Source organism: Coloeus monedula (genome assembly GCF_965178545.1).
Source record: "Coloeus monedula genome assembly, chromosome: 21".
Taxonomy (NCBI): domain Eukaryota; kingdom Metazoa; phylum Chordata; class Aves; order Passeriformes; family Corvidae; genus Coloeus; species Coloeus monedula.
In genome coordinates this window covers 11,220,810-11,244,392 of record NC_138801.1, presented here as the reverse complement: position 1 = coordinate 11,244,392, position 23,583 = coordinate 11,220,810, and positions in this window count along the sequence as shown.

Sequence of the window (23,583 nt, the reverse complement as noted above, 5' to 3'; positions counted from 1 at the left end):
GCCCCCCCCACCCCCCACTGCGCATGCGCGGGTGTGCTGGCCCTACCCCCACCCCACTGCGCATGCGCGGGGGCGATGGCCGACCCCCCCCCCCCACACCCACTGCGCATGCGCGGGTGTGCTGGCCCTACCCCCACCCCACTGCGCATGCGCGGGAGAGCTGGACGGCCCCCCCCACCCCCACTGCGCATGCGCGGGCGCGCTGGGCCCCCCCCACACCACTGCGCATGCGCGGGCGCGCTGGGCCCCCCCCCCCCCCCCCACTGCGCATGCGCGGGTGCGCTGGGCCCGTCCCTGTGCTGGCACTGCTGGGGCACCTGCAGTGCTGGCAGCACCTCTGGGACAAGAGGGACACGGAGGGGCTGCAGCGAGTCCAGGCAACGGAACGGAGCTGGCAAGGGGCTGGAGAGTTCCTGAGAGAGCTGGGAAAGGGGCACAGCCCGGAGCAAAGGAGGCTCAGGCGGGACCTTGTGGCTCTGCACAAGTCCCTGACAGGAGGGGGCAGCCGGGGGGGTCGGGTTCTGCTCCCAGGGAACAGGGACAGGAGGAGAGGGAACGGCCTCAGGCTGGGCCAGGGGAGGCTCAGGGTGGATATTGGGGAAATTCCTCCATGGAAAGGGCGCTCAGGCCTTGGCACAGCTGCCCAGGGAGGTTTGGAGTGCCCACCCCTGGGAGTGCTCCAACACCTGTGGCTGTGGCATGGGCGGACGTGGTCAGCGCTGGCCGTGCTGCTGCTGGTGGCACTCAGTGATCTCCGAGGTCTTTTCCAACCTTGATTCCGCTCTCAAGCCAGCCCCACGGAGGACCAGAACAAAAGGCACCCCCAGGCTGGGCCCCCCCCACCCCACTGCGCATGCGCGGGCGCGCTGGCCCTACCCCCCCCTCCCACTGCGCATGCGCGGGCGCGCTGGCCGGCCCCCCACCCCACTGCGCATGCGCGGGAGAGCTGGACGGCCCCCCCACCCCCACTGCGCATGAGCGGGCGCGCCGGCCGGCCCCCCACCCCACTGCGCATGCGCGGGGGCGATGGCCGACCCCCCCCACACCACTGCGCATGCGCGGGTGCGCTGGGCCCCCCCCACACCCCACTGCGCATGCGCGGGTGTGCTGGCCCTACCCCCACCCCACTGCGCATGCGCGGGAGAGATGGACGGCCCCCCCCCACCCCCACTGCGCATGCGCGGGCGCGCTGGGCCCCCCCCACACCACTGCGCATGCGCGGGCGCGCTGGGCCCCCCCCCCCCTCCCCACTGCGCATGCGCGGGTGCGCTGGGCCCGTCCCTGTGCTGGCACTGCTGGGGCACCTGCAGTGCTGGCAGCACCTCTGGGACAAGAGGGACACGGAGGGGCTGGAGCGAGTCCAGGCAACGGAACGGAGCTGGCAAGGGGCTGGAGAGTTCCTGAGAGAGCTGGGAAAGGGGCACAGCCCGGAGCAAAGGAGGCTCAGGCGGGACCTTGTGGCTCTGCACAAGTCCCTGACAGGAGGGGGCAGCCGGGGGGGTCGGGTTCTGCTCCCAGGGAACAGGGACAGGAGGAGAGGGAACGGCCTCAGGCTGGGCCAGGGGAGGCTCAGGGTGGATATTGGGGAAATTCCTCCATGGAAAGGGCGCTCAGGCCTTGGCACAGCTGCCCAGGGAGGTTTGGAGTGCCCACCCCTGGGAGTGCTCCAACACCTGTGGCTGTGGCATGGGCGGACGTGGTCAGCGCTGGCCGTGCTGCTGCTGGTGGCACTCAGTGATCTCCGAGGTCTTTTCCAACCTTGATTCCGCTCTCAAGGCAGCCCCACGGAGGACCAGAACAAAAGGCACCCCCAGGCTGGGCCCCCCCCACCCCACTGCGCATGCGCGGGCGCGCTGGCCCTACCCCCCCCTCCCACTGCGCATGCGCGGGCGCGCTGGCCGGCCCCCCACCCCACTGCGCATGCGCGGGGGCGCTGGCCGGCCCCCCCACCCCACTGCGCATGCGCGGGGGCGATGGCCGACCCCCCACCCCCACACCACTGCGCATGCGCGGGCGCGCTGGGCCCCCCCCACACCCCACTGCGCATGCGCGGGTGTGCTGGCCCTACCCCCACCCCACTGCGCATGCGCGGGAGAGCTGGACGGCCCCCCCACCCCCACTGCGCATGCGCGGGGGCGATGGCCGACCCCCCCCCCCACACCACTGCGCATGCGCGGGCGCGCTGGGCCCCCCCCACCCCCCACTGCGCATGCGCGGGTGTGCTGGCCCTACCCCCACCCCACTTCGCATGCGCGGGGGCGATGGCCGACCCCCCCCCCACACACCACTGCGCATGCGCGGGTGTGCTGGCCCTACCCCCACCCCACTGCGCATGCGCGGGAGAGCTGGACGGCCCCCCCCACCCCCACTGCGCATGCGCGGGCGCGCTGGGCCCCCCCCACACCACTGCGCATGCGCGGGCGCGCTGGGCCCCCCCCCCCCCCCCCCCCACTGCGCATGCGCGGGTGCTCTGGGCCCGTCCCTGTGCTGGCACTGCTGGGGCACCTGCAGTGCTGGCAGCACCTCTGGGACAAGAGGGACACGGAGGGGCTGGAGCGAGTCCAGGCAACGGAACGGAGCTGGCAAGGGGCTGGAGAGTTCCTGAGAGAGCTGGGAAAGGGGCACAGCCCGGAGCAAAGGAGGCTCAGGCGGGACCTTGTGGCTCTGCACAAGTCCCTGACAGGAGGGGGCAGCCGGGGGGGTCGGGTTCTGCTCCCAGGGAACAGGGACAGGAGGAGAGGGAACGGCCTCAGGCTGGGCCAGGGGAGGCTCAGGGTGGATATTGGGGAAATTCCTCCATGGAAAGGGCGCTCAGGCCTTGGCACAGCTGCCCAGGGAGGTTTGGAGTGCCCACCCCTGGGAGTGCTCCAACACCTGTGGCTGTGGCATGGGCGGACGTGGTCAGCGCTGGCCGTGCTGCTGCTGGTGGCACTCAGTGATCTCCGAGGTCTTTTCCAACCTTGATTCCGCTCTCAAGCCAGCCCCACGGAGGACCAGAACAAAAGGCACCCCCAGGCTGGGCCCCCCCCACCCCACTGCGCATGCGCGGGCGCGCTGGCCCTACCCCCCCCTCCCACTGCGCATGCGCGGGCGCGCTGGCCGGCCCCCCACCCCACTGCGCATGCGCGGGAGAGCTGGACGGCCCCCCCACCCCCACTGCGCATGCGCGGGCGCGCCGGCCGGCCCCCCACCCCACTGCGCATGCGCGGGGGCGATGGCCGACCCCCCCCCCCACACCACTGCGCATGCGCGGGTGCGCTGGGACCCCCCCACACCCCACTGCGCATGCGCGTGTGTGCTGGCCCTACCCCCACCCCACTGCGCATGCGCGGGAGAACTGGACGGCCCCCCCACCCCCCCACTGCGCATGCGCGGGCGCGCTGGGCCCCCCCCACACCACTGCGCATGCGCGGGCGCGCTGGGCCCCCCCCCTCCCCACTGCGCATGCGCGGGTGCGCTGCGCCCGTCCCTGTGCTGGCACTGCTGGGGCACCTGCAGTGCTGGCAGCACCTCTGGGACAAGAGGGACACGGAGGGGCTGCAGCGAGTCCAGGCAACGGAACGGAGCTGGCAAGGGGCTGGAGAGTTCCTGAGAGAGCTGGGAAAGGGGCACAGCCCGGAGCAAAGGAGGCTCAGGCGGGACCTTGTGGCTCTGCACAAGTCCCTGACAGGAGGGGGCAGCCGGGGGGGGTCGGGTTCTGCTCCCAGGGAACAGGGACAGGAGGAGAGGGAACGGCCTCAGGCTGGGCCAGGGGAGGCTCAGGGTGGATATTGGGGAAATTCCTCCATGGAAAGGGCGCTCAGGCCTTGGCACAGCTGCCCAGGGAGGTTTGGAGTGCCCACCCCTGGGAGTGCTCCAACACCTGTGGCTGTGGCATGGGCGGACGTGGTCAGCGCTGGCCGTGCTGCTGCTGGTGGCACTCAGTGATCTCCGAGGTCTTTTCCAACCTTGATTCCGCTCTCAAGGCAGCCCCACGGAGGACCAGAACAAAAGGCACCCCCAGGCTGGGCCCCCCCCACCCCACTGCGCATGCGCGGGCGCGCTGGCCCTACACCCCCTCCGACTGCGCATGCGCGGGCGCGCTGGCCGGCCCCCCACCCCCACTGCGCATGCGCGGGGGCGATGGCCGACCCCCCCCCCCACACCACTGCGCATGCGCGGGCGCGCTGGGCCCCCCCCACCCCCCACTGCGCATGCGCGGGTGCGCTGGCCCTACCCCCACCCCACTGCGCATGCGCGGGAGAGATGGACGGCCCCCCCCACCCCCACTGAGCATGCGCGGGCGCGATGGCCCCCCCCCCCACACCACTGCGCATGCGCGGGGGCGATGGCCGACCCCCCACCCCCACACCACTGCGCATGCGCGGGCGCGCTGGGCCCCCCCCACACCCCACTGCGCATGCGCGGGTGTGCTGGCCCTACCCCCACCCCACTGCGCATGCGCGGGAGAGCTGGACGGCCCCCCACCCCCACTGCGCATGCGCGGGGGCGATGGCCGACCCCCCCCCCCACACCACTGCGCATGCGCGGGCGCGCTGGGCCCCCCCCACCCCCCACTGCGCATGCGCGGGTGTGCTGGCCCTACCCCCACCCCACTTCGCATGCGCGGGGGCGATGGCCGACCCCCCCCCCACACACCACTGCGCATGCGCGGGTGTGCTGGCCCTACCCCCACCCCACTGCGCATGCGCGGGAGAGCTGGACGGCCCCCCCCACCCCCACTGCGCATGCGCGGGCGCGCTGGGCCCCCCCCACACCACTGCGCATGCGCGGGGCGCGCTGGGCCCCCCCCCCCCCCCCCCCCACTGCGCATGCGCGGGTGCTCTGGGCCCGTCCCTGTGCTGGCACTGCTGGGGCACCTGCAGTGCTGGCAGCACCTCTGGGACAAGAGGGACACGGAGGGGCTGGAGCGAGTCCAGGCAACGGAACGGAGCTGGCAAGGGGCTGGAGAGTTCCTGAGAGAGCTGGGAAAGGGGCACAGCCCGGAGCAAAGGAGGCTCAGGCGGGACCTTGTGGCTCTGCACAAGTCCCTGACAGGAGGGGGCAGCCGGGGGGGTCGGGTTCTGCTCCCAGGGAACAGGGACAGGAGGAGAGGGAACGGCCTCAGGCTGGGCCAGGGGAGGCTCAGGGTGGATATTGGGGAAATTCCTCCATGGAAAGGGCGCTCAGGCCTTGGCACAGCTGCCCAGGGAGGTTTGGAGTGCCCACCCCTGGGAGTGCTCCAACACCTGTGGCTGTGGCATGGGCGGACGTGGTCAGCGCTGGCCGTGCTGCTGCTGGTGGCACTCAGTGATCTCCGAGGTCTTTTCCAACCTTGATTCCGCTCTCAAGCCAGCCCCACGGAGGACCAGAACAAAAGGCACCCCCAGGCTGGGCCCCCCCCACCCCACTGCGCATGCGCGGGCGCGCTGGCCCTACCCCCCCCTCCCACTGCGCATGCGCGGGCGCGCTGGCCGGCCCCCCACCCCACTGCGCATGCGCGGGAGAGCTGGACGGCCCCCCCACCCCCACTGCGCATGCGCGGGCGCGCCGGCCGGCCCCCCACCCCACTGCGCATGCGCGGGGGCGATGGCCGACCCCCCCCCCACACCACTGCGCATGCGCGGGTGCGCTGGGACCCCCCCACACCCCACTGCGCATGCGCGTGTGTGCTGGCCCTACCCCCACCCCACTGCGCATGCGCGGGAGAACTGGACGGCCCCCCCCACCCCCACTGCGCATGCGCGGGCGCGCTGGGCCCCCCCCACACCACTGCGCATGCGCGGGCGCGCTGGGCCCCCCCCCTCCCCACTGCGCATGCGCGGGTGCGCTGCGCCCGTCCCTGTGCTGGCACTGCTGGGGCACCTGCAGTGCTGGCAGCACCTCTGGGACAAGAGGGACACGGAGGGGCTGCAGCGAGTCCAGGCAACGGAACGGAGCTGGCAAGGGGCTGGAGAGTTCCTGAGAGAGCTGGGAAAGGGGCACAGCCCGGAGCAAAGGAGGCTCAGGCGGGACCTTGTGGCTCTGCACAAGTCCCTGACAGGAGGGGGCAGCCGGGGGGGTCGGGTTCTGCTCCCAGGGAACAGGGACAGGAGGAGAGGGAACGGCCTCAGGCTGGGCCAGGGGAGGCTCAGGGTGGATATTGGGGAAATTCCTCCATGGAAAGGGCGCTCAGGCCTTGGCACAGCTGCCCAGGGAGGTTTGGAGTGCCCACCCCTGGGAGTGCTCCAACACCTGTGGCTGTGGCATGGGCGGACGTGGTCAGCGCTGGCCGTGCTGCTGCTGGTGGCACTCAGTGATCTCCGAGGTCTTTTCCAACCTTGATTCCGCTCTCAAGGCAGCCCCACGGAGGACCAGAACAAAAGGCACCCCCAGGCTGGGCCCCCCCCACCCCACTGCGCATGCGCGGGCGCGCTGGCCCTACACCCCCTCCGACTGCGCATGCGCGGGCGCGCTGGCCGGCCCCCCACCCCCACTGCGCATGCGCGGGGGCGATGGCCGACCCCCCCCCCCACACCACTGCGCATGCGCGGGCGCGCTGGGCCCCCCCCACCCCCCACTGCGCATGCGCGGGTGCGCTGGCCCTACCCCCACCCCACTGCGCATGCGCGGGAGAGATGGACGGCCCCCCCCACCCCCACTGAGCATGCGCGGGCGCGATGGCCCCCCCCCCCACACCACTGCGCATGCGCGGGCGCGCTGGGCCCCCCCCCCTCCCCACTGCGCATGCGCGGGTGCGCTGGGCCCGTCCCTGTGCTGGCACTGCTGGGGCACCTGCAGTGCTGGCAGCACCTCTGGGACAAGAGGGACACGGAGGGGCTGGAGCGAGTCCAGGCAACAGAACGGAGCTGGCAAGGGGCTGGAGAGTTCCTGAGAGAGCTGGGAAAGGGGCACAGCCCGGAGCAAAGGAGGCTCAGGCGGGACCTTGTGGCTCTGCACAAGTCCCTGACAGGAGGGGGCAGCCGGGGGGGTCGGGTTCTGCTCCCAGGGAACAGGGACAGGAGGAGAGGGAACGGCCTCAGGCTGGGCCAGGGGAGGCTCAGGGTGGATATTGGGGAAATTCCTCCATGGAAAGGGCGCTCAGGCCTTGGCACAGCTGCCCAGGGAGGTTTGGAGTGCCCACCCCTGGGAGTGCTCCAACACCTGTGGCTGTGGCATGGGCGGACGTGGTCAGCGCTGGCCGTGCTGCTGCTGGTGGCACTCAGTGATCTCCGAGGTCTTTTCCAACCTTGATTCCACTCTCAAGGCAGCCCCACGGAGGACCAGAACAAAAGGCACCCCCAGGCTGGGCCCCCCCCACCCCACTGCGCATGCGCGGGCGCGCTGGCCCTACCCCCCCTCCCACTGCGCATGCGCGGGCGCGCTGGCCGGCCCCCCACCCCACTGCGCATGCGCGGGGGCGCTGGCCGGCCCCCCACCCCACTGCGCATGCGCGGGGGCGATGGCCGACGCCCCCCCCCCCCACACCACTGCGCATGCGCGGGCGCGCTGGGCCCCCCCCACACCCCACTGCGCATGCGCGGGTGTGCTGGCCCTACCCCCACCCCACTGCGCATGCGCGGGAGAGCTGGACGGCCCCCCCACCCCCACTGCGCATGCGCGGGGGCGATGGCCGACCCCCCCCCCACACCACTGCGCATGCGCGGGCGCGCTGGGCCCCCCCCACCCCCCACTGCGCATGCGCGGGTGTGCTGGCCCTACCCCCACCCCACTGCGCATGCGCGGGCGCGCTGGCCGGCCCCCCACCCCACTGCGCATGCGCGGGGGCGCTGGCCCTACCCCCGCCCCACTGTGCATGCGCGGGAGAGCTGGACGGCCCCCCCACCCCACTGCGCATGCGCGGGCGCGCCGGCCGGCCCCCCACCCCACTGCGCATGCGCGGGGGCGATGGCCGGCCCCCCCCACACCACTGCGCATGCGCGGGTGCGCTGGGCCCCCCCCACCCCCCACTGCGCATGCGCGGGTGTGCTGGCCCTACCCCCACCCCACTGCGCATGCGCGGGAGAGCTGGACGGCCCCCCCCACCCCCACTGCGCATGCGCGGGCGCGCTGGGCCCCCCCACACCACTGCGCATGCGCGGGCGCGCTGGGCCCCCCCCCCTCCCCACTGCGCATGCGCGGGTGCGCTGGGCCCGTCCCTGTGCTGGCACTGCTGGGGCACCTGCAGTGCTGGCAGCACCTCTGGGACAAGAGGGACACGGAGGGGCTGGAGCGAGTCCAGGCAACGGAACGGAGCTGGCAAGGGGCTGGAGAGTTCCTGAGAGAGCTGGGAAAGGTGCACAGCCCGGAGCAAAGGAGGCTCAGGCGGGACCTTGTGGCTCTGCACAAGTCCCTGACAGGAGGGGGCAGCCGGGGGGGTCGGGTTCTGCTCCCAGGGAACAGGGACAGGAGGAGAGGGAACGGCCTCAGGCTGGGCCAGGGGAGGCTCAGGGTGGATATTGGGGAAATTCCTCCATGGAAAGGGCGCTCAGGCCTTGGCACAGCTGCCCAGGGAGGTTTGGAGTGCCCACCCCTGGGAGTGCTCCAACACCTGTGGCTGTGGCATGGGCGGACGTGGTCAGCGCTGGCCGTGCTGCTGCTGGTGGCACTCAGTGATCTCCGAGGTCTTTTCCAACCTTGATTCCGCTCTCAAGGCAACCCCACGGAGGACCAGAACAAAAGGCACCCCCAGGCTGGGCCTACCCCCACCCCACTGCGCATGCGCGGGCGCGCTGGCCCTACCCCCCCTCCCACTGCGCATGCGCGGGCGCGCTGGCCGGCCCCCCACCCCACTGCGCATGCGCGGGGGCGCTGGCCCTACCCCCGCCCCACTGCGCATGCGCGGGAGAGCTGGACGGCACCCCCACCCCCACTGCGCATGCGCGGGCGCGCCGACCGGCCCCCCACCCCACAGCGCATGCGCGGGGGCGATGGCCGACCCCCCCCCCACACCACTGCGCATGCGCGGGTGCGCTGGGCCCCCCCCACACCCCACTGCGCATGCGCGGGTGTGCTGGCCCTACCCCCACCCCACTGCGCATGCGCGGGAGAGCTGGACGGCCCCCCCCACCCCCACTGCGCATGCGCGGGCGCGCTGGGCCCCCCCCCACACCACTGCGCATGCGCGGGCGCGCTGGGCCCGTCCCTGTGCTGGCACTGCTGGGGCACCTGCAGTGCTGGCAGCACCTCTGGGACAAGAGGGACACGGAGGGGCTGGAGCGAGTCCAGGCAACGGAACGGAGCTGGCAAGGGGCTGGAGAGTTCCTGAGAGAGCTGGGAAAGGGGCACAGCCCGGAGCAAAGGAGGCTCAGGCGGGACCTTGTGGCTCTGCACAAGTCCCTGACAGGAGGGGGCAGCCGGGGGGGTCGGGTTCTGCTCCCAGGGAACAGGGACAGGAGGAGAGGGAACGGCCTCAGGCTGGGCCAGGGGAGGCTCAGGGTGGATATTGGGGAAATTCCTCCATGGAAAGGGCGCTCAGGCCTTGGCACAGCTGCCCAGGGAGGTTTGGAGTGCCCACCCCTGGGAGTGCTCCAACACCTGTGGCTGTGGCATGGGCGGACGTGGTCAGCGCTGGCCGTGCTGCTGCTGGTGGCACTCAGTGATCTCCGAGGTCTTTTCCAACCTTGATTCCGCTCTCAAGCCAGCCCCACGGAGGACCAGAACAAAAGGCACCCCCAGGCTGGGCCCCCCCCACCCCACTGCGCATGCGCGGGCGCGCTGGCCCTACCACCCCCTCCCACTGCGCATGCGCGGGCGCGCTGGCCGGCCCCCCACCCCACTGCGCATGCGCGGGAGAGCTGGACGGCCCCCCACCCCCACTGCGCATGCGCGGGCGCGCCGGCCGGCCCCCCACCCCACTGCGCATGCGCGGGGGCGATGGCCGACCCCCCCCACACCACTGCGCATGCGCGGGTGCGCTGGGCCCCCCCCACACCCCACTGCGCATGCGCGGGTGTGCTGGCCCTACCCCCACCCCACTGCGCATGCGCGGGAGAGCTGGACGGCCCCCCCCCCACCCCCACTGCGCATGCGCGGGCGCGCTGGGCCCCCCCCACACCACTGCGCATGCGCGGGCGCGCTGGGCCCCCCCCCCCCCCCTCCCCACTGCGCATGCGCGGGTGCGCTGGGCCCGTCCCTGTGCTGGCACTGCTGGGGCACCTGCAGTGCTGGCAGCACCTCTGGGACAAGAGGGACACGGAGGGGCTGGAGCGAGTCCAGGCAACGGAACGGAGCTGGCAAGGGGCTGGAGAGTTCCTGAGAGAGCTGGGAAAGGGGCACAGCCCGGAGCAAAGGAGGCTCAGGCGGGACCTTGTGGCTCTGCACAAGTCCCTGACAGGAGGGGGCAGCCGGGGGGGTCGGGTTCTGCTCCCAGGGAACAGGGACAGGAGGAGAGGGAACGGCCTCAGGCTGGGCCAGGGGAGGCTCAGGGTGGATATTGGGGAAATTCCTCCATGGAAAGGGCGCTCAGGCCTTGGCACAGCTGCCCAGGGAGGTTTGGAGTGCCCACCCCTGGGAGTGCTCCAACACCTGTGGCTGTGGCATGGGCGGACGTGGTCAGCGCTGGCCGTGCTGCTGCTGGTGGCACTCAGTGATCTCCGAGGTCTTTTCCAACCTTGATTCCGCTCTCAAGGCAGCCCCACGGAGGACCAGAACAAAAGGCACCCCCAGGCTGGGCCCCCCCCACACCACTGCGCATGCGCGGGCGCGCTGGCCCTACCCCCCCCTCCCACTGCGCATGCGCGGGCGCGCTGGCCGGCCCCCCACCCCACTGCGCATGCGCGGGGGCGCTGGCCGGCCCCCCACCCCACTGCGCATGCGCGGGGGCGATGGCCGACCCCCCCCCCCCACACCACTGCGCATGCGCGGGCGCGCTGGGCCCCCCCACACCCCACTGCGCATGCGCAAGTGTGCTGGCCCTACCCCCACCCCACTGCGCATGCGCGGGAGAGCTGGACGGCCCCCCCACCCCACTGCGCATGCGCGGGGGCGATGGCCGACCCCCACCCCACACCACTGCCATGCGCGGGCGCGCTGGGCCCCCCCCAACCCCCACTGCGCATGCGCGGGTGTGCTGGCCCTACCCCCACCCCACTGCGCATGCGCGGGGGCGATGGCCGACCCCCCCCCACACACCACTGCGCATGCGCGGGGTGTGCTGGCCCTACCCCCACCCCACTGCGCATGCGCGGGAGAGCTGGACGGCCCCCCCCAACCCCACTGCGCATGCGCGGGCGCGCTGGGCCCCCCCCACACCACTGCGCATGCGCGGGCGCGCTGGGCCCGTCCCTGTGCTGGCACTGCTGGGGCACCTGCAGTGCTGGCAGCACCTCTGGGACAAGAGGGACACGGAGGGGCTGGAGCGAGTCCAGGCAACGGAACGGAGCTGGCAAGGGGCTGGAGAGTTCCTGAGAGAGCTGGGAAAGGGGCACAGCCCGGAGCAAAGGAGGCTCAGGCGGGACCTTGTGGCTCTGCACAAGTCCCTGACAGGAGGGGGCAGCCGGGGTGGTCGGGTTCTGCTCCCAGGGAACAGGGACAGGAGGAGAGGGAACGGCCTCAGGCTGGGCCAGGGGAGGCTCAGGGTGGATATTGGGGAAATTCCTCCATGGAAAGGGCGCTCAGGCCTTGGCACAGCTGCCCAGGGAGGTTTGGAGTGCCCACCCCTGGGAGTGCTCCAACACCTGTGGCTGTGGCATGGGCGGACGTGGTCAGCGCTGGCCGTGCTGCTGCTGGTGGCACTCAGTGATCTCCGAGGTCTTTTCCAACCTTGATTCCGCTCTCAAGGCAGCCCCACGGAGGACCAGAACAAAAGGCACCCCCAGGCTGGGCCCCCCCCACCCCACTGCGCATGCGCGGGCGCGCTGGCCCTACCACCCCCTCCCACTGCGCATGCGCGGGCGCGCTGGCCGGCCCCCCACCCCACTGCGCATGCGCGGGAGAGCTGGACGGCCCCCCACCCCCACTGCGCATGCGCGGGCGCGCCGGCCGGCCCCCCACCCCACTGCGCATGCGCGGGGGCGATGGCCGACCCCCCCCACACCACTGCGCATGCGCGGGTGCGCTGGGCCCCCCCCACACCCCACTGCGCATGCGCGGGTGTGCTGGCCCTACCCCCACCCCACTGCGCATGCGCGGGAGAGCTGGACGGCCCCCCCCCCACCCCCACTGCGCATGCGCGGGCGCGCTGGGCCCCCCCCACACCACTGCGCATGCGCGGGCGCGCTGGGCCCCCCCCCCCCCCCCCTCCCCACTGCGCATGCGCGGGTGCGCTGGGCCCGTCCCTGTGCTGGCACTGCTGGGGCACCTGCAGTGCTGGCAGCACCTCTGGGACAAGAGGGACACGGAGGGGCTGGAGCGAGTCCAGGCAACGGAACGGAGCTGGCAAGGGGCTGGAGAGTTCCTGAGAGAGCTGGGAAAGGGGCACAGCCCGGAGCAAAGGAGGCTCAGGCGGGACCTTGTGGCTCTGCACAAGTCCCTGACAGGAGGGGGCAGCCGGGGGGGTCGGGTTCTGCTCCCAGGGAACAGGGACAGGAGGAGAGGGAACGGCCTCAGGCTGGGCCAGGGGAGGCTCAGGGTGGATATTGGGGAAATTCCTCCATGGAAAGGGCGCTCAGGCCTTGGCACAGCTGCCCAGGGAGGTTTGGAGTGCCCACCCCTGGGAGTGCTCCAACACCTGTGGCTGTGGCATGGGCGGACGTGGTCAGCGCTGGCCGTGCTGCTGCTGGTGGCACTCAGTGATCTCCGAGGTCTTTTCCAACCTTGATTCCGCTCTCAAGGCAGCCCCACGGAGGACCAGAACAAAAGGCACCCCCAGGCTGGGCCCCCCCCACACCACTGCGCATGCGCGGGCGCGCTGGCCCTACCCCCCCCTCCCACTGCGCATGCGCGGGCGCGCTGGCCGGCCCCCCACCCCACTGCGCATGCGCGGGGGCGCTGGCCGGCCCCCCACCCCACTGCGCATGCGCGGGGGCGATGGCCGACCCCCCCCCCCACACCACTGCGCATGCGCGGGCGCGCTGGGCCCCCCCCACACCCCACTGCGCATGCGCAAGTGTGCTGGCCCTACCCCCACCCCACTGCGCATGCGCGGGAGAGCTGGACGGCCCCCCCACCCCACTGCGCATGCGCGGGGGCGATGGCCGACCCCCCCCCCCCACACCACTGCGCATGCGCGGGCGCGCTGGGCCCCCCCCACCCCCCACTGCGCATGCGCGGGTGTGCTGGCCCTACCCCCACCCCACTGCGCATGCGCGGGGGCGATGGCCGACCCCCCCCCCCCACACCCACTGCGCATGCGCGGGTGTGCTGGCCCTACCCCCACCCCACTGCGCATGCGCGGGAGAGCTGGACGGCCCCCCCCACCCCCACTGCGCATGCGCGGGCGCGCTGGGCCCCCCCCACACCACTGCGCATGCGCGGGCGCGCTGGGCCCCCCCCCCCCCCCCCACTGCGCATGCGCGGGTGCGCTGGGCCCGTCCCTGTGCTGGCACTGCTGGGGCACCTGCAGTGCTGGCAGCACCTCTGGGACAAGAGGGACACGGAGGGGCTGCAGCGAGTCCAGGCAACGGAACGGAGCTGGCAAGGGGCTGGAGAGTTCCTGAGAGAGCTGGGAAAGGGGCACAGCCCGGAGCAAAGGAGGCTCAGGCGGGACCTTGTGGCTCTGCACAAGTCCCTGACAGGAGGGGGCAGCCGGGGGGGTCGGGTTCTGCTCCCAGGGAACAGGGACAGGAGGAGAGGGAACGGCCTCAGGCTGGGCCAGGGGAGGCTCAGGGTGGATATTGGGGAAATTCCTCCATGGAAAGGGCGCTCAGGCCTTGGCACAGCTGCCCAGGGAGGTTTGGAGTGCCCACCCCTGGGAGTGCTCCAACACCTGTGGCTGTGGCATGGGCGGACGTGGTCAGCGCTGGCCGTGCTGCTGCTGGTGGCACTCAGTGATCTCCGAGGTCTTTTCCAACCTTGATTCCGCTCTCAAGCCAGCCCCACGGAGGACCAGAACAAAAGGCACCCCCAGGCTGGGCCCCCCCCACCCCACTGCGCATGCGCGGGCGCGCTGGCCCTACCCCCCCCTCCCACTGCGCATGCGCGGGCGCGCTGGCCGGCCCCCCACCCCACTGCGCATGCGCGGGAGAGCTGGACGGCCCCCCCACCCCCACTGCGCATGCGCGGGCGCGCCGGCCGGCCCCCCACCCCACTGCGCATGCGCGGGGGCGATGGCCGACCCCCCCCACACCACTGCGCATGCGCGGGTGCGCTGGGCCCCCCCCACACCCCACTGCGCATGCGCGGGTGTGCTGGCCCTACCCCCACCCCACTGCGCATGCGCGGGAGAGCTGGACGGCCCCCCCCCACCCCCACTGCGCATGCGCGGGCGCGCTGGGCCCCCCCCACACCACTGCGCATGCGCGGGCGCGCTGGGCCCCCCCCCCCCTCCCCACTGCGCATGCGCGGGTGCGCTGGGCCCGTCCCTGTGCTGGCACTGCTGGGGCACCTGCAGTGCTGGCAGCACCTCTGGGACAAGAGGGACACGGAGGGGCTGGAGCGAGTCCAGGCAACGGAACGGAGCTGGCAAGGGGCTGGAGAGTTCCTGAGAGAGCTGGGAAAGGGGCACAGCCCGGAGCAAAGGAGGCTCAGGCGGGACCTTGTGGCTCTGCACAAGTCCCTGACAGGAGGGGGCAGCCGGGGGGGTCGGGTTCTGCTCCCAGGGAACAGGGACAGGAGGAGAGGGAACGGCCTCAGGCTGGGCCAGGGGAGGCTCAGGGTGGATATTGGGGAAATTCCTCCATGGAAAGGGCGCTCAGGCCTTGGCACAGCTGCCCAGGGAGGTTTGGAGTGCCCACCCCTGGGAGTGCTCCAACACCTGTGGCTGTGGCATGGGCGGACGTGGTCAGCGCTGGCCGTGCTGCTGCTGGTGGCACTCAGTGATCTCCGAGGTCTTTTCCAACCTTGATTCCGCTCTCAAGGCAGCCCCACGGAGGACCAGAACAAAAGGCACCCCCAGGCTGGGCCCCCCCCACCCCACTGCGCATGCGCGGGCGCGCTGGCCCTACCCCCCCCTCCCACTGCGCATGCGCGGGCGCGCTGGCCGGCCCCCCACCCCACTGCGCATGCGCGGGGGCGCTGGCCGGCCCCCCCACCCCACTGCGCATGCGCGGGGGCGATGGCCGACCCCCCACCCCCACACCACTGCGCATGCGCGGGCGCGCTGGGCCCCCCCCACACCCCACTGCGCATGCGCGGGTGTGCTGGCCCTACCCCCACCCCACTGCGCATGCGCGGGAGAGCTGGACGGCCCCCCCACCCCCACTGCGCATGCGCGGGGGCGATGGCCGACCCCCCCCCCCACACCACTGCGCATGCGCGGGCGCGCTGGGCCCCCCCCACCCCCCACTGCGCATGCGCGGGTGTGCTGGCCCTACCCCCACCCCACTTCGCATGCGCGGGGGCGATGGCCGACCCCCCCCCCACACACCACTGCGCATGCGCGGGTGTGCTGGCCCTACCCCCACCCCACTGCGCATGCGCGGGAGAGCTGGACGGCCCCCCCCACCCCCACTGCGCATGCGCGGGCGCGCTGGGCCCCCCCCACACCACTGCGCATGCGCGGGCGCGCTGGGCCCCCCCCCCCCCCCCCCCCACTGCGCATGCGCGGGTGCTCTGGGCCCGTCCCTGTGCTGGCACTGCTGGGGCACCTGCAGTGCTGGCAGCACCTCTGGGACAAGAGGGACACGGAGGGGCTGGAGCGAGTCCAGGCAACGGAACGGAGCTGGCAAGGGGCTGGAGAGTTCCTGAGAGAGCTGGGAAAGGGGCACAGCCCGGAGCAAAGGAGGCTCAGGCGGGACCTTGTGGCTCTGCACAAGTCCCTGACAGGAGGGGGCAGCCGGGGGGGTCGGGTTCTGCTCCCAGGGAACACGGACAGGAGGAGAGGGAACGGCCTCAGGCTGGGCCAGGGGAGGCTCAGGGTGGATATTGGGGAAATTCCTCCATGGAAAGGGCGCTCAGGCCTTGGCACAGCTGCCCAGGGAGGTTTGGAGTGCCCACCCCTGGGAGTGCTCCAACACCTGTGGCTGTGGCATGGGCGGACGTGGTCAGCGCTGGCCGTGCTGCTGCTGGTGGCACTCAGTGATCTCCGAGGTCTTTTCCAACCTTGATTCCGCTCTCAAGCCAGCCCCACGGAGGACCAGAACAAAAGGCACCCCCAGGCTGGGCCCCCCCCACCCCACTGCGCATGCGCGGGCGCGCTGGCCCTACCCCCCCCTCCCACTGCGCATGCGCGGGCGCGCTGGCCGGCCCCCCACCCCACTGCGCATGCGCGGGAGAGCTGGACGGCCCCCCCACCCCCACTGCGCATGCGCGGGCGCGCCGGCCGGCCCCCCACCCCACTGCGCATGCGCGGGGGCGATGGCCGACCCCCCCCCCCCACACCACTGCGCATGCGCGGGTGCGCTGGGACCCCCCCACACCCCACTGCGCATGCGCGTGTGTGCTGGCCCTACCCCCACCCCACTGCGCATGCGCGGGAGAACTGGACGGCCCCCCCCACCCCCACTGCGCATGCGCGGGCGCGCTGGGCCCCCCCCACACCACTGCGCATGCGCGGGCGCGCTGGGCCCCCCCCCTCCCCACTGCGCATGCGCGGGTGCGCTGCGCCCGTCCCTGTGCTGGCACTGCTGGGGCACCTGCAGTGCTGGCAGCACCTCTGGGACAAGAGGGACACGGAGGGGCTGCAGCGAGTCCAGGCAACGGAACGGAGCTGGCAAGGGGCTGGAGAGTTCCTGAGAGAGCTGGGAAAGGGGCACAGCCCGGAGCAAAGGAGGCTCAGGCGGGACCTTGTGGCTCTGCACAAGTCCCTGACAGGAGGGGGCAGCCGGGGGGGTCGGGTTCTGCTCCCAGGGAACAGGGACAGGAGGAGAGGGAACGGCCTCAGGCTGGGCCAGGGGAGGCTCAGGGTGGATATTGGGGAAATTCCTCCATGGAAAGGGCGCTCAGGCCTTGGCACAGCTGCCCAGGGAGGTTTGGAGTGCCCACCCCTGGGAGTGCTCCAACACCTGTGGCTGTGGCATGGGCGGACGTGGTCAGCGCTGGCCGTGCTGCTGCTGGTGGCACTCAGTGATCTCCGAGGTCTTTTCCAACCTTGATTCCGCTCTCAAGGCAGCCCCACGGAGGACCAGAACAAAAGGCACCCCCAGGCTGGGCCCCCCCCACCCCACTGCGCATGCGCGGGCGCGCTGGCCCTACACCCCCTCCGACTGCGCATGCGCGGGCGCGCTGGCCGGCCCCCCACCCCCACTGCGCATGCGCGGGGGCGATGGCCGACCCCCCCCCCCACACCACTGCGCATGCGCGGGCGCGCTGGGCCCCCCCCACCCCCCACTGCGCATGCGCGGGTGCGCTGGCCCTACCCCCACCCCACTGCGCATGCGCGGGAGAGATGGACGGCCCCCCCCACCCCCACTGAGCATGCGCGGGCGCGATGGCCCCCCCCCCCACACCACTGCGCATGCGCGGGCGCGCTGGGCCCCCCCCCCTCCCCACTGCGCATGCGCGGGTGCGCTGGGCCCGTCCCTGTGCTGGCACTGCTGGGGCACCTGCAGTGCTGGCAGCACCTCTGGGACAAGAGGGACACGGAGGGGCTGGAGCGAGTCCAGGCAACAGAACGGAGCTGGCAAGGGGCTGGAGAGTTCCTGAGAGAGCTGGGAAAGGGGCACAGCCCGGAGCAAAGGAGGCTCAGGCGGGACCTTGTGGCTCTGCACAAGTCCCTGACAGGAGGGGGCAGCCGGGGGGGTCGGGTTCTGCTCCCAGGGAACAGGGACAGGAGGAGAGGGAACGGCCTCAGGCTGGGCCAGGGGAGGCTCAGGGTGGATATTGGGGAAATTCCTCCATGGAAAGGGCGCTCAGGCCTTGGCACAGCTGCCCAGGGAGGTTTGGAGTGCCCACCCCTGGGAGTGCTCCAACACCTGTGGCTGTGGCATGGGCGGACGTGGTCAGCGCTGGCCGTGCTGCTGCTGGTGGCACTCAGTGATCTCCGAGGTCTTTTCCAACCTTGATTCCACTCTCAAGGCAGCCCCACGGAGGACCAGAACAAAAGGCACCCCCAGGCTGGGCCCCCCCCACCCCACTGCGCATGCGCGGGCGCGCTGGCCCTACCCCCCCTCCCACTGCGCATGCGCGGGCGCGCTGGCCGGCCCCCCACCCCACTGCGCATGCGCGGGGGCGCTGGCCGGCCCCCCACCCCACTGCGCATGCGCGGGGGCGATGGCCGACCCCCCCCCCCCCACACCACTGCGCATGCGCGGGCGCGCTGGGCCCCCCCCACACCCCACTGCGCATGCGCGGGTGTGCTGGCCCTACCCCCACCCCACTGCGCATGCGCGGGAGAGCTGGACGGCCCCCCCACCCCCACTGCGCATGCGCGGGGGCGATGGCCGACCCCCCCCCCACACCACTGCGCATGCGCGGGCGCGCTGGGCCCCCCCCACCCCCCACTGCGCATGCGCGGGTGTGCTGGCCCTACCCCCACCCCACTGCGCATGCGCGGGCGCGCTGGCCGGCCCCCCACCCCACTGCGCATGCGCGGGGGCGCTGGCCCTACCCCCGCCCCACTGTGCATGCGCGGGAGAGCTGGACGGCCCCCCCACCCCACTGCGCATGCGCGGGCGCGCCGGCCGGCCCCCCACCCCACTGCGCATGCGCGGGGGCGATGGCCGACCCCCCCCACACCACTGCGCATGCGCGGGTGCGCTGGGCCCCCCCCACCCCCCACTGCGCATGCGCGGGTGTGCTGGCCCTACCCCCACCCCACTGCGCATGCGCGGGAGAGCTGGACGGCCCCCCCCACCCCCACTGCGCATGCGCGGGCGCGCTGGGCCCCCCCACACCACTGCGCATGCGCGGGCGCGCTGGGCCCCCCCCCCTCCCCACTGCGCATGCGCGGGTGCGCTGGGCCCGTCCCTGTGCTGGCACTGCTGGGGCACCTGCAGTGCTGGCAGCACCTCTGGGACAAGAGGGACACGGAGGGGCTGGAGCGAGTCCAGGCAACGGAACGGAGCTGGCAAGGGGCTGGAGAGTTCCTGAGAGAGCTGGGAAAGGTGCACAGCCCGGAGCAAAGGAGGCTCAGGCGGGACCTTGTGGCTCTGCACAAGTCCCTGACAGGAGGGGGCAGCCGGGGGGGTCGGGTTCTGCTCCCAGGGAACAGGGACAGGAGGAGAGGGAACGGCCTCAGGCTGGGCCAGGGGAGGCTCAGGGTGGATATTGGGGAAATTCCTCCATGGAAAGGGCGCTCAGGCCTTGGCACAGCTGCCCAGGGAGGTTTGGAGTGCCCACCCCTGGGAGTGCTCCAACACCTGTGGCTGTGGCATGGGCGGACGTGGTCAGCGCTGGCCGTGCTGCTGCTGGTGGCACTCAGTGATCTCCGAGGTCTTTTCCAACCTTGATTCCGCTCTCAAGGCAACCCCACGGAGGACCAGAACAAAAGGCACCCCCAGGCTGGGCCTACCCCCACCCCACTGCGCATGCGCGGGCGCGCTGGCCCTACCCCCCCTCCCACTGCGCATACGCGGGCGCGCTGGCCGGCCCCCCACCCCACTGCGCATGCGCGGGGGCGCTGGCCCTACCCCCGCCCCACTGCGCATGCGCGGGAGAGCTGGACGGCACCCCCACCCCCACTGCGCATGCGCGGGCGCGCCGACCGGCCCCCCACCCCACAGCGCATGCGCGGGGGCGATGGCCGACCCCCCCCCACACCACTGCGCATGCGCGGGTGCGCTGGGCCCCCCCCACACCCCACTGCGCATGCGCGGGTGTGCTGGCCCTACCCCCACCCCACTGCGCATGCGCGGGAGAGCTGGACGGCCCCCCCCACCCCCACTGCGCATGCGCGGGCGCGCTGGGCCCCCCCCACACCACTGCGCATGCGCGGGCGCGCTGGGCCCGTCCCTGTGCTGGCACTGCTGGGGCACCTGCAGTGCTGGCAGCACCTCTGGGACAAGAGGGACACGGAGGGGCTGGAGCGAGTCCAGGCAACGGAACGGAGCTGGCAAGGGGCTGGAGAGTTCCTGAGAGAGCTGGGAAAGGGGCACAGCCCGGAGCAAAGGAGGCTCAGGCGGGACCTTGTGGCTCTGCACAAGTCCCTGACAGGAGGGGGCAGCCGGGGGGGTCGGGTTCTGCTCCCAGGGAACAGGGACAGGAGGAGAGGGAACGGCCTCAGGCTGGGCCAGGGGAGGCTCAGGGTGGATATTGGGGAAATTCCTCCATGGAAAGGGCGCTCAGGCCTTGGCACAGCTGCCCAGGGAGGTTTGGAGTGCCCACCCCTGGGAGTGCTCCAACACCTGTGGCTGTGGCATGGGCGGACGTGGTCAGCGCTGGCCGTGCTGCTGCTGGTGGCACTCAGTGATCTCCGAGGTCTTTTCCAACCTTGATTCCGCTCTCAAGGCAGCCCCACGGAGGACCAGAACAAAAGGCACCCCCAGGCTGGGCCCCCCCCACCCCACTGCGCATGCGCGGGCGCGCTGGCCCTATCCCCCCTCCCACTGCGCATGCGCGGGCGCGCTGGCCGGCCCCCCACCCCACTGCGCATGCGCGGGGGCGCTGGCCCTACCCCCACCCCACTGCGCATGCGCGGGAGAGCTGGACGGCCCCCCCACCCCCACTGCGCATGCGCGGGCGCGCCGGCCGGCCCCCCACCCCACACCACTGCGCATGCGCGGGCGCGCTGGGCCCCCCCACCCCCCACTGCGCATGCGCGGGTGCGATGGCCGACCCCCCCCACACCACTGCGCATGCGCGGGTGCGCTGGGCCCCCCCCACACCCCACTGCGCATGCGCGGGTGTGCTGGCCCTACCCCCACCCCACTGCGCATGCGCGGGAGAGCTGGACGGCCCCCCCCCACCCCCACTGCGCATGCGCGGGCGCGCTGGGCCCCCCCCACACCACTGCGCATGCGCGGGCGCGCTGGGCCCCCCCCCCCCTCCCCACTGCGCATGCGCGGGTGCGCTGGGCCCGTCCCTGTGCTGGCACTGCTGGGGCACCTGCAGTGCTGGCAGCACCTCTGGGACAAGAGGGACACGGAGGGGCTGCAGCGAGTCCAGGCAACGGAACGGAGCTGGCAAGGGGCTGGAGAGTTCCTGAGAGAGCTGGGAAAGGGGCACAGCCCGGAGCAAAGGAGGCTCAGGCGGGACCTTGTGGCTCTGCACAAGTCCCTGACAGGAGGGGGCAGCCGGGGGGGTCGGGTTCTGCTCCCAGGGAACAGGGACAGGAGGAGAGGGAACGGCCTCAGGCTGGGCCAGGGGAGGCTCAGGGTGGATATTGGGGAAATTCCTCCATGGAAAGGGCGCTCAGGCCTTGGCACAGCTGCCCAGGGAGGTTTGGAGTGCCCACCCCTGGGAGTGCTCCAACACCTGTGGCTGTGGCATGGGCGGACGTGGTCAGCGCTGGCCGTGCTGCTGCTGGTGGCACTCAGTGATCTCCGAGGTCTTTTCCAACCTTGATTCCGCTCTCAAGGCAGCCCCACGGAGGACCAGAACAAAAGGCACCCCCAGGCTGGGCCCCCCCCACCCCACTGCGCATGCGCGGGCGCGCTGGCCCTACCCCCCCTCCCACTGCGCATGCGCGGGCGCGCTGGCCGGCCCCCCACCCCACTGCGCATGCGCGGGGGCGATGGCCCTACCCCCGCCCCACTGCGCATGCGCGGGAGAGCTGGACGGCCCCCCCCACCCCCACTGCGCATGCGCGGGCGCGCCGGCCGGCCCCCCACCCCACAGCGCATGCGCGGGGGCGATGGCCGACCCCCCCCACACCACTGCGCATGCGCGGGTGCGCTGGGCCCCCCCCACACCCCACTGCGCATGCGCGGGTGTGCTGGCCCTACCCCCACCCCACTGCGCATGCGCGGGAGAGCTGGACGGCCCCCCCCACCCCCACTGCGCATGCGCGGGCGCGATGGCCCCCCCCCCCACACCACTGCGCATGCGCGGGCGCGCTGGGCCCCCCCCCCTCCCCACTGCGCATGCGCGGGTGCGCTGGGCCCGTCCCTGTGCTGGCACTGCTGGGGCACCTGCAGTGCTGGCAGCACCTCTGGGACAAGAAGGACACGGAGGGGCTGGAGCGAGTCCAGGCAACGGAACGGAGCTGGCAAGGGGCTGGAGAGTTCCTGAGAGAGCTGGGAAAGGGGCACAGCCCGGAGCAAAGGAGGCTCAGGCGGGACCTTGTGGCTCTGCACAAGTCCCTGACAGGAGGGGGCAGCCGGGGGGGTCGGGTTCTGCTCCCAGGGAACAGGGACAGGAGGAGAGGGAACGGCCTCAGGCTGGGCCAGGGGAGGCTCAGGGTGGATATTGGGGAAATTCCTCCATGGAAAGGGCGCTCAGGCCTTGGCACAGCTGCCCAGGGAGGTTTGGAGTGCCCACCCCTGGGAGTGCTCCAACACCTGTGGCTGTGGCATGGGCGGACGTGGTCAGCGCTGGCCGTGCTGCTGCTGGTGGCACTCAGTGATCTCCGAGGTCTTTTCCAACCTTGATTCCGCTCTCAAGGCAGCCCCACGGAGGACCAGAACAAAAGGCACCCCCAGGCTGGGCCCCCCCCACCCCACTGCGCATGCGCGGGCGCGCTGGCCCTACCCCCCCCTCCCACTGCGCATGCGCGGGTGCGCTGGGCCCGTCCCTGTGCTGGCACTGCTGGGGCACCTGCAGTGCTGGCAGCACCTCTGGGACAAGAAGGACACGGAGGGGCTGGAGCGAGTCCAGGCAACGGAACGGAGCTGGCAAGGGGCTGGAGAGTTCCTGAGAGAGCTGGGAAAGGGGCACAGCCCGGAGCAAAGGAGGCTCAGGCGGGACCTTGTGGCTCTGCACAAGTCCCTGACAGGAGGGGGCAGCCGGGGGGGTCGGGTTCTGCTCCCAGGGAACAGGGACAGGAGGAGAGGGAACGGCCTCAGGCTGGGCCAGGGGAGGCTCAGGGTGGATATTGGGGAAATTCCTCCATGGAAAGGGCGCTCAGGCCTTGGCACAGCTGCCCAGGGAGGTTTGGAGTGCCCACCCCTGGGAGTGCTCCAACACCTGTGGCTGTGGCATGGGCGGACGTGGTCAGCGCTGGCCGTGCTGCTGCTGGTGGCACTCAGTGATCTCCGAGGTCTTTTCCAACCTTGATTCCGCTCTCAAGGCAGCCCCACGGAGGACCAGAACAAAAGGCACCCCCAGGCTGGGCCCCCCCCACCCCACTGCGCATGCGCGGGCGCGCTGGCCCTACCCCCCCCTCCCACTGCGCATGCGCGGGCGCGCTGGCCGGCCCCCCACCCCACTGCGCATGCGCGGGGGCGCTGGCCGGCCCCCCCCACCCCACTGCGCATGCGCGGGGGCGATGGCCGACCCCCCACCCCCACACCACTGCGCATGCGCGGGCGCGCTGGGCCCCCCCCACACCCCACTGCGCATGCGCGGGTGTGCTGGCCCTACCCCCACCCCACTGCGCATGCGCGGGAGAGCTGGACGGCCCCCCCACCCCCACTGCGCATGCGCGGGGGCGATGGCCGACCCCCCCCCCCACACCACTGCGCATGCGCGGGCGCGCTGGGCCCCCCCCACCCCCCACTGCGCATGCGCGGGTGTGCTGGCCCTACCCCCACCCCACTGCGCATGCGCGGG